General features: G+C 37.9%; 1 long non-coding RNA gene across 1 annotated transcript; it reads left to right on the top strand.

Moving 5' to 3' along the window:
- Positions 1 to 3,297: 3,297 nt before the first annotated feature.
- Positions 3,298 to 5,021, top strand: LOC115307905. The gene is made up of 3 exons (XR_003916264.1): positions 3,298 to 3,373; positions 3,609 to 3,705; positions 4,943 to 5,021. It is a non-coding gene; the product is annotated as an uncharacterized LOC115307905 (long non-coding RNA).
- Positions 5,022 to 10,452: the final 5,431 nt, after the last annotated feature.

The raw sequence follows: 10,452 nt of genomic DNA, 5'->3' as shown, positions 1-10,452 counted from the left end.
TTGTGTTTTCTTGTGTGTGTGAATAATATTTGTACTGATCATTTTTAGGCAGTTATCATTTGTAAACGCTCCAGAATATTTTAGATAGTTCTATGATTTCTGCTTTTGAACTGTTGTATCAGTAGTTTTTTGTTTTAATTGGCTGTTAATTTATATGATGACATGTAAAAACTGGGAAACTGGTGGCTTTCTTATACCTTTTATGAAATACAATACCAATTGTTTGCCCAAATGTTACCCTTTGGAAAAAAAATAATGTTAATGTTAGTATAAAACACAACCAAAACCAGTTTTTAACTAGTTTAAAGCTTCTGATGTAGAGCTACTAGGATGGTTCTCTCTTGTACTGTAAACACTGATAACATAGAAATCTAAAAATTGACAATGTAAAACTCTAAACCACTGATATTTAGGTACATGTGTATTTAACTCATATATGTTTGTACCCACAGTTTGCGTTTAATGAAATCTCCAAATCACACAATATAAATGACAAAGTAAATGTTAAATACAGCCTGTAAAAATTATCTTGTTCATACATTTACCTGGTGTTGTGGAAATCTATAATAGTATAATGTATGCAGCATGATGCTGTAATCTGTTCCCAGTGATATTTCTTCAATACACCGAGGAATGAATATTTTCATCACTGATGATTAATTTTTTCCATTGATTAGTGGAGAGTTGATGTCACCATAAGTATCAAAATAACATCTCGTTATTTCTGTATGTTTCTATGTCTCAGAAACAGCAAATATTGACAAGATTAAGGATTCAAACATGAATAAGCTGTTTTTCTTTTCATGTAGCTAAATAAGAGCTGAAATGCTTTTTGTATTCTTTGCTGCTCAATGCCTGCTCACAAATCCATGATGTGGTTGATACAGTTCTTGGTCAGAACTTTACACTGGAGCATTTTGTTGTTTCTTATTTATGTTTATATTAATCCTGGACAGTTTTGAAAGTATTCATTGGCTTTCTAGCATTCTTGTGTCTGAAGCCTTCTTAGAACATTCTTATTCCTGTTTTGAAACAATATTTAGCAGAAAAATGCAAATGGACTTGCATGAAAGAGTGTTTGGTAAAGAACTTGCAATTAAATAGTGATATTGAAGATTTAAATGAAAAAGCTTTTTTTTTCCTGCAAAGCTTTCTTGATTTCTAGAATTTCTTGCCAAAATACTTCTGGAGCCAGGATTTTGTCTTGTAGAACCAGGGAGGAGTTCCCAGGCATGGTCTGACTGTGCTGGAACAAGATCAAGCCAGGGAAGTTGGATTCCCCTGAGTGCAGGATGCACAACTGTTTCAGAAAGAACCTGGTCTAAAGTTAAGGTAAGGCTTAAGTGATATTTTCTATTAGCTCATGAACAACTTGAGAGACAAAAATGGTGCTTTTAAACCATGCAAAACATAGTAATATTTAGTGTGCAAAAGGAGTCAGTGAGAGAGTTCAAGTCACTTTCTGGTAAATCAATAAATGGGACTGTTTGCATGTTAACTGGGCTTTGGCTTTTCTCAGTCACCAGGGATTGTTTGCTGTGGTAATTGCAATATTTCAGGAGCATAAACCCCACATGTCAAAAAAACCCCCACTTTGACACATTCCAGTGCTTTAAAACAAGTCTCCATATAACCTGGATCTTGAGATAACCCAAAGAAAGTTTGGGGTCTTTTAGAGTTAATCCTCTGTATTATGTGAAGAACACCATACAGATGTGATCTGGAAACCTGTCTGGTGATGGAGGTGCAAACCACAAAATATGCAGTTAGCCTTTCTCTTTGTAAAAAGTGTTTTAAGCTTTAACCTCTACAGAAAACTAATTTCCAGGATTGGTGTGCATTAACACCCCTATAGTAGTTCAGCCTGTCACATCTATAATTAAGTTTGTACCAGTATTTGTGATATATGAATTCAGCAAAAGTTCGTGAACACTAGTCAGAACATTTAAAGGACCATTTATAGTGAATTTGTATGAAGGAAGTTGAGGGCACTTGATTTTTGTACAAATATCTTTCTTTGCAGGCTACCATAGACCAGTTCATTTGAAATATCAAAGTCCCTAAAAGATGACAAAAATATGAAGAGTGTAAGCAGATCGATTTCCGAAGGTATAATGATAAGGTTTGTTGGGGTGGTTTTTGGTTGGTTTTGGTTTTTTAATCAAATTTTAGTATTAGTAGGTTTGCAGAATGCATGAGATGCTGCTGCTGCCTTTTTTTTTTCCCCTGAAAAGTGGGGAATTATGTGGTTGATTTTGTTTTGTTGATGCCATCTGTTTACTGTACTGACAGTCCCAGGGGCAGCTGGACGAATTTTTTTGTGCCAGAGGATTCACATCTAAATTTACGTGATATTAAAAGGGGGTTTTTTCTTTTTTATTTTTAAAAAATATAATAAAGCTTTACAATATGAGGATGTAAGCTCTCAGGTACCATTTGAGATACTAATATTGTCATTATATAACCCTGTTAGGCTTTGCAAGATGGAAAAAGCTGAAAATGGACCTGAGGGCGAGCACAAAAAGAAATGCAATATGGTACTTCCAAAAGCAATTGGTTAGGAGAGAATTATTGCAAACCTGGGCCCTTCATGGGAGGAAGCTGCACAGGAGGCAGAAGTGACTGAAATGACCTAGAGATGACAGTGCCTGTAAAAATACAGTGAGTGCTAACGATGCAGGACAGAGGGGGAAATGCAAACACGCCACATTATGGATCAACAAATGGCCAGGCCCTGTTTTTGGGGCACCACTGAGACCAGCTGCAAGTGCCTCCTTGGCAGATATTAGTGGGAAGGAGAAAGGTAATAGCACAGAGTGTTGAGAAGAGGGGAAAAAAACATGAAAAAGACTAAAATTGTTAGAAAAATTATTTTTGGTTTGGTAGTAGCATTAAAATTCTTTCTGCTTGTAGAGTGCACTGAATTACATATTTTGGTAAATATTTTTTATCTAAAAATTATGTGTTTAACTCAACATGAATCTTTACATTCTCACATAAAGTGTATGTGTGTTATGTTATTTTTAATTTAACTTTTTCCCAGTTGCTACATTACTGATGTGTCGTTAATCACAGTGTCTCAGCAAGTAGCAATATTTGCTTATACATAGAAGTAAATGCATAAATGGCACCTCAACAAGGCAGCTCTGGTTCCCTCCAGCCACAGAGTATTCTGAGGCAAAAAAGAACCTTATGATAGGTGTAATTGTAGGTTAAAAACCCACAAACAAACAAACTCCTCTTTCTTCAGACCCCATTTTTTAAGGTTTTTCCATGCTGGGAAGGTGCTGCCGTTTGAGACTGCTGGGTTCTCTACAGCACATATCAGATGTGAAAGACATACACAAAAGCACTTCAGGCTTCTTGGACACAGGTAAAATATTTAAGAAAAAAGCAAAGGAGTTACATTTTCCTTTAAGGTTAAATTTTGAGAAGGAATTTCTTTCGTATAGTCTCACCGCAAACTTATTTACTTATCAAGGTTCTCTGCTCAGTTTTCATAGGGTTGCAAAAATCCCTCCCTACTGACTGGTCTGAAATTATGAAGTGAACTGCAGACAAAGAAATGGATTTTTTGTCAGTGGTTGCTCGCAATCTGGATATTACAGCAATTTCAGAGTCACCTGGAGGAGTCTGAAACCATTCTGTCCACCCTTGGCAAGGAAAGATTGTGTCCCAGACCTTAAACTAGAAGCTCTTCCTAAGGTAACAGTGTCAGTCATACTGTGGGGGCAAATATTGGGATGCAGCTGAATGTCATTGGAAGGCAAGGTACTGTATATTAGACCTACATAATGAATGCAAATTGGTTTTTTAGGATCCAAATGGGAAAGCATAAAAGGCTACAAAAGCCTTAATTTATGATTTGTTCGTTTAGAGCTTCAGACCATTAAGTACCCATTAAATCACTATTTTATATGCTGCTAAGTGCATCTCTATCACCAGAATAAAAAAAGATTGTTTAAATTCACCCTGTATCAAATAAAACATTTTAATTGAGAGCATTTGTGATAACAAATTGACTGGAATCGAAAAATAAATTAATGCTGAGCTCTGATGACAGGACATCTTTCTGATTTTGCTTTTAGTGCCTTGTAGGTACATGAACAGTTACATTATAAATATGTTTGTTTGTATTTCGATTTCAATCACAAACACTGTACCCCAAATAAGACATTCATTGCACTGGCAGAGTTCCCTAGACTTATGTCTGTCACAGTAACTTTTACCGTGGAGCTCAAATAATAACTTTTTAACCATTTTAACCTTTTAGTCTCCATTATTTAGGCTGTGTCTTAAAATGGGGAGCAGGCACAAGCAGATGAGAAGAAATTGCACATTTTCCTCCCTTTGGATATTTCAGTGTTTGCTTTTGTTTCCAGAGAAGGCAAAGTTGTAACACCTGCCTTCAAAGAACATTGATTTGGAAATAATGACATTTTTTGGGGGGTCATTTTTGATTGCACTAAAACACTGCATTCCTGCAATTGAATTGGTTCCTTTTCTTTTGGTCGTGAACTGCTCAGCCTTTCTACTGCCATTATTGCCTGACCTCCAATTTTCTCTGTGGGGCTGAGAACTGCTCCTCCCAGGATGAAATAATTGGAATATGTGTAGCTAGATAACGACATACACAACTCTGCAGCAAATTGAAGGTCTTGTTCACTTATGCTAAAGATGTCTGAATTCCCAGAAGAAAGTATTCTAAAAAAAAATGCAGTTGGCAATCATTGATTTTAAAGCAAAACGTGTTGAACTGTTTAATATAATAAATTGCTTCAATTTGGTTAAAACAAACCCAATACTCGATTTTCTGAAGAAAATTTTGACATTAAGAAAATATTTCCAGCCATAGTTTTTAGGTAAAATTATGTGCTAATAGCTCAGAAATTGAATTCTCTGTCAATATATGCATCTGAAAAGGTCACCCTGTGTCTCCCAGGAACTGCTGGATTGCTCCTGTAACGACTATTTTCTCGATAATGGGGAGATTCTCAGTGTGGGAAGGAGAAGCCGAAGAGCAGAAGGGCTGAAGTTACCTGTAGCAACGTGCAGCTTGGAAAGGCAAGTAAAGGGCAATCCTGCAGCTCCTGGCTCAGACATGCTCACCAGTTAAGCAATTATATTACCTTGGGCTTCTCTGGGTAGTGTTTTCTGCCAGCCCATCTGGCCTGGTCCTTAACTTCTCCTGCAAGTTTTCTATTTGCAGCTCTTCCACCTTCCCCGGAGTTGCTTCCCCATCACGTTTTCCTACTTTCTGGCTCTGCCTTTCCCCCAGCTTCTTCCCTATTATTGATCAAACAACAGCAGTCACTGAGAATTGCTGGGCAAGATCGTGCATTTTAATATCTGTTTTATGGGATTATTTGGGATGTTGTTAAAATCCGCCTTTAAAATATATTTAGTTTTAATCTGGTTTTAGTGGCCCTCCTGCTTATCCATACGTGAGTAATTCCTCTAACAGTTTTCAAATTCACTACCTTTTCAGCCTAATTCAGAGTGGGAGGCAAATGTATGTACCTGCTGGGAATTCAAAGAAGAATTATTCTTAATTCTGTGTGAAAGGGTAGTTTCAAGAAAACGTTTGCTCATTCCATTAAGTTACCATATTGTTCTTTTTCTGAGGATTCCATTAATCTGTATTTGTCATTTATACAGACAAGGAACAACTCTGAAAGAGAAGGCATTTATCTATTTATCTGTTGATGGAAAATCACCTAGCACAGTATTTCAGTTTGCCTCAATTTTTTTTATTGAACTTGGAGATTTAGCTCAGACCCAATTAATGAAACTACGAATATTGGAAAGCAGAGAGAGGGATATTGTTGTTGAAATGGTAAATTGTGTTTTAATTCAATTTTAAGTTTCTATTTTTGTCACATTAGGTTAAATAAAGGGATTTAATGATGGGTATTCAATATTTTTTTCTTTTAGTAGCAGAGATGTGATCATCCCAGCCTGTTTAGCATTTGTCAGGTGGTACCTGCAGTACATGCCCTTTAAGAGAACTTGTGCACGTGGTTTTCAACAGCATCCCTCTGGCACTTTGTGGTGCTGTTCTCTTTTATACCAAATCCTAAAACTCAGTGACTGAAAAACAGATTTATGCATATTTTTCAGGTATCATAGAAAAGACTTGACTCTAGATTGGGGGTTTTTTGTGTGGCTTTTGGTTTATTTTTTTTTCCCCTTTAGCTGACCTTTTGTTTCTGCCCGTGGAAAATCAATCTTATATAATGCATTGGGAAACTCTCTCTCTTAAGACTCCCTGCCTTTCACTTTGGGTTATCCTCTCAGCCAAATCCTGCAAGATTATAATTGATTTTAAAAGTCAGCAGCAAAAGTATTTGCTCCTTAGGTGACAAACAGTCAAAGAGGAGCCCTCAGGATCGGTGTTAAACGTCAATGAAATGAGATTCATGCTAGGATAGGCAGGTTACAAAAATTTAAATCCTGCTGTAATAGTGACAGTAATAAATGGAAACTCAGCAAAATGAAGGTATTAGTCAACAGTGTGTAATGTCATAAACTTGAACAAATGATTACAGAGCAGCTCAGGCCTGAATTAAAACCAAACAAGCTGAAACAAGCAATATCATTGAGATGGATAAATAAATTTATTCGAGTGGATATAATGACACCTACATTAGAATAAAAGCCAAAATTTTAGCTGATCTGTTTAAGGTAATCTGGACATCATCACTCAAAATGGGCAACAGCACCTGCATGCACTGCTACTAGAATCAGAATTTGGAATGCTGAACCCTGTCGTTGTTGGGTTTTTTTCTTCTGTGGTGCTTAGAGAATCTCTATAGAAAACTATAGAGAGCTTCATAATGTCCTCATGAAAACTATTGCAACTATTTAGCATGAAGAGCACCTAAAACAATACTGGTACACAGAATGGCAAGGCAACCTTAGCAAAGAGCAAGGTTGAATTAAATTGACCTGGCATTAAAGAGTACAAAGCAGCCTGAAGGCACTTGGCTGTAGGAAGGGTGTATAGGATAAAACAACCAGAAAACTGCTTCCAGGGAGACAACCTTTCAGGGCATGTAATCTACATCCTGAGCCATAAGAAATACAAATAAGGAGAGAAAAAAAACCAAATGGTTTCTGGGAAAAAAATAATAATTAAATGCTGTAGCACACAGTGTTATGCTGCACTCTTAAATGCAGCTTGTTTTCAAACAATGCAAAACACTGTGTTGAGGGATCTTAACAATGACTCTATTGATACTATAACAAGCTGCGATTTTTCTTGTAAGGTCAGGTGTTCCAAATTACACTTTTAACACCTTCAGCAAACGCAGCAAAGAGTACTATCATGATTTTTCAGCAGCAAGAATGCTAAGTGAAAATACTGGAATAGTCCAACTATAATATACAAATAGAGTAAGAGATACTTGATGCTGAAATAACAAATTTAAGTTGTGCATAAAAAGGAATTCTACCACTGAAGTCATGCAAAGTTTTGCTATTTTTGCATATATGTTAGCAGAAAATATACAATAATTTTCTTTCTTACAGGTTTAGAACAGCAGGTGACTTGTTAGCAGACCCAAGATGCTTCTGGAAGCAAAGCAGTGGTTCTGCATGATTCATCATACCTTTTGGATCACCATGTTGTAGGTTGAAAACATCTGTAAAAAAACCTGTATTATTTCTTTGTGATCTGTGAGCCTCTGAAAATCTGGCTTCTTCAAAATGCCTGTTTTTTAAGTGGAAAAATTGAGTTTTATTTCTCAGCCAAGACGTACTTAATTGGGATAGACCAGATTTCAGCTGATTTCACTATTTTTTTTTCCCCTGGAAGTAGGAAACTGCATGCAGATCTTGCATATAGGTCCTCTTCTTTTAGCAAAGTCTCCAAAAATATAAATGCAGGTATACAACTCAATCCAATGTGTTCAAGTGACAAGCAAAATAGAGGAGGAGTACCTGTGTAATACAGGAGTATAAAATCAAGTGTGAATTTAATTTGCATTCGAGGCTCAAATATTTAATCACCTCAGATGAAAAGTAGTGCACTCAATTTATTCCACTCGTGGTTCACTCAAAGGGTGTCTGTGAGGTACTTGATCTCCACCCTGGGTGTTGAAGGGCTCTACCTTTATCCACAAAGCAGCATCAGTCCAATTCCAAGCCCTTCCTTAACAGTCCTTTTTCCAGTCTGAGAGAGCAGAGAATTATCTTTGAGAAGTCAGTGGTCACAAGTATCCATGGCTCCAAGCTCACATTATTCACATCAGTGGAAAGCCTTCTGCTATTGCTCAGAATGAGATGATTTTTAGATATTCTATCAGTGCTCTGAAACCTAGGCCTCCTCAGCCTTCTTCAAAGCCAGTGGAAGCTGCTTTTTTGACTTGAGGAAAGCTGGCTGGAATCAATGGCTTGAAGGTCTGTCTGCCCTCACTCCTCCTTTCCTTCCTTCCAGTCTGCATTCATGTGGTGGCTGCCCTATCTGTATCTCCAGGCAGCACAGGGAGGTAGGCACTCAACTCAGACACAAACACCAAGCCAAAATAAACCAAACAATTCCCATCCTCTTATCTAACATTTTCAAGCTTGTGAGATGTTTTAGAGGGCACCTTGGTGACTTTGAGCCAGCTGGTGCCCTTGTAGCACTCTGTCTTGGCCGTGTTTTCAGTCCTATTTCCAAGGGCTTTCTGCTGGTTTTCCCCTGGTTGTACGAAAATCTGCTTGTTGCCTTGACAAATATTTGTTTCTGTTTCTGTGTAAGTAAACATCTGACATAAAATTGTCTCAGGATTCTATATGCAGATGACTGCTCTGCTACTGTTTACCAGAGTTCAAAACCTGGGCAAACAGCAATTTGTTTGGGCTGAGTAAGTAATACTTTATTTTAGAGGGCACAAATAACCATGTAATTATTTTGAATTAAGAAATTACCATATCATTTCAGGCTCATTACATGGGTATTTATTCTCAGCAGATTATATGCAGGCTGTTACAATAGTAACTAGTGTAACTTTTGTTTTGAAAGGGAAATAGGGTAGTAATGAAAGGAGGAACCTGCCTCTGGTGAGCTTGCAATCCTTAAAATGGCAGTGCCATCACAAAAGTGTAGAGCTCCATTTTCAACTGGAAAATAATTGCTGTTCTTGCATAGTGTTTTAGTGAAGAAGCAACTAGCAATAATGCACTCATTTATTTTTATTTACATATTTCTCACAAGGAAACCCAGGAGCTTTGGGAACCATAACTCAGGCAGAGGCTCTGAGAACAGCTTGCTGATTGCTGACTCAGCTTGTTGTTCATTCCTACCTGGAAGTCAGGAATCTCAGCAGAGCCTCAAGGCTTGATTTTGGGGCTCAGGCTCTGAGCACCACTCCCTGAATTCCACAGATTGGTGTTTGTACGGAGTTAGTGCGAGCCACAAGATTTGGGAATGATATGCATAATTCCATCCACGGTTTTGATGTGAGGGATGGATTTTTTAATGATAGTGGGCCAGGTGTGCAGCCCAGGCATCGCCACAGAGCTTTTCATGTGCCTGAGAAAGCAGCAGGAGGTGCTGGCAAAAATGACAGCTCTGGACAACCCATGTTGTCAAAGTACTACAACAGAGCAGGTAAAAACATAGTCAAACTGGGTAATGATATGTATGACTTATGTATTCCTAGCAGAGAATAGGTAGTTGTAGTTCCCTGAGGATCAGTCCTGGCATGGGTTAGGATATATCCACGTGTTTCAGCACCTCTAATAGAGCAGCAAGCTGGTTGTTAATGCGAATTCCCTTCTGTTTTCTGTGTCCATCAAGCTTCTGTGCTGGACTGCACCGTGAGGGTGTTGCGTGTGTCCACCTTTCTGCCATGAGCCTCCCGCCTTCCATTCATCCCAGAGAGCCTGACCATGGATAACGGGATCAACAACTTCTGAAGAGCCTGAGCCAGTGGACACGGGAAGTCTTCAGGCCTCCATCACCTTCCAGCTTGTGCTGTAGGACACTCTCACCTGGCCTGAGTCCTCCACTTCCCCACTTCAGCTTCCTCTAACAAGAGTAAGATTCCTCTGGCTTTCCTTTCATGATTCTAAATGCTTATTTAATCTCTCTAATCTTCTTAGCACCAGCTGAAAAGACTAGCACAAAAAAACGTGAGAAATATTTGTTGTGAGGTAGAAATTCACCTCGTCATAAAATAATTGCTTCTAAACTGTTAGTCATTCATGGCATGATTCTAATTGCATTATACTTAGGGGATCATAATGAAACAGACTTCCAAATTTACCCTGGAGCACTTCTTCTGCAGTATTGGATTGGAAAGCTGTAATTTGAATAAATGAAATGAGTAACCAAGGACAGAATTTCCCTCTCCCCAATATGTCTCATATAAAAAAAAAAAAGAAGGAAAAAAAGAAGAAAACTGTCTTGTTTAAGTAATTAGTGAGATGCTGACAAAATGCAGGAGATGTGCAGTGGATATTTTG

This window comes from Manacus vitellinus, unplaced genomic scaffold, assembly GCF_001715985.3.
Source record: "Manacus vitellinus isolate BGI_N305 unplaced genomic scaffold, ASM171598v3 scaffold_69_pilon, whole genome shotgun sequence".
In the NCBI taxonomy this organism is placed as follows: domain Eukaryota; kingdom Metazoa; phylum Chordata; class Aves; order Passeriformes; family Pipridae; genus Manacus; species Manacus vitellinus.
The sequence above is the reverse complement of the archived record's forward strand: the minus strand, read 5'-3'. Positions and strand labels throughout refer to the sequence as shown.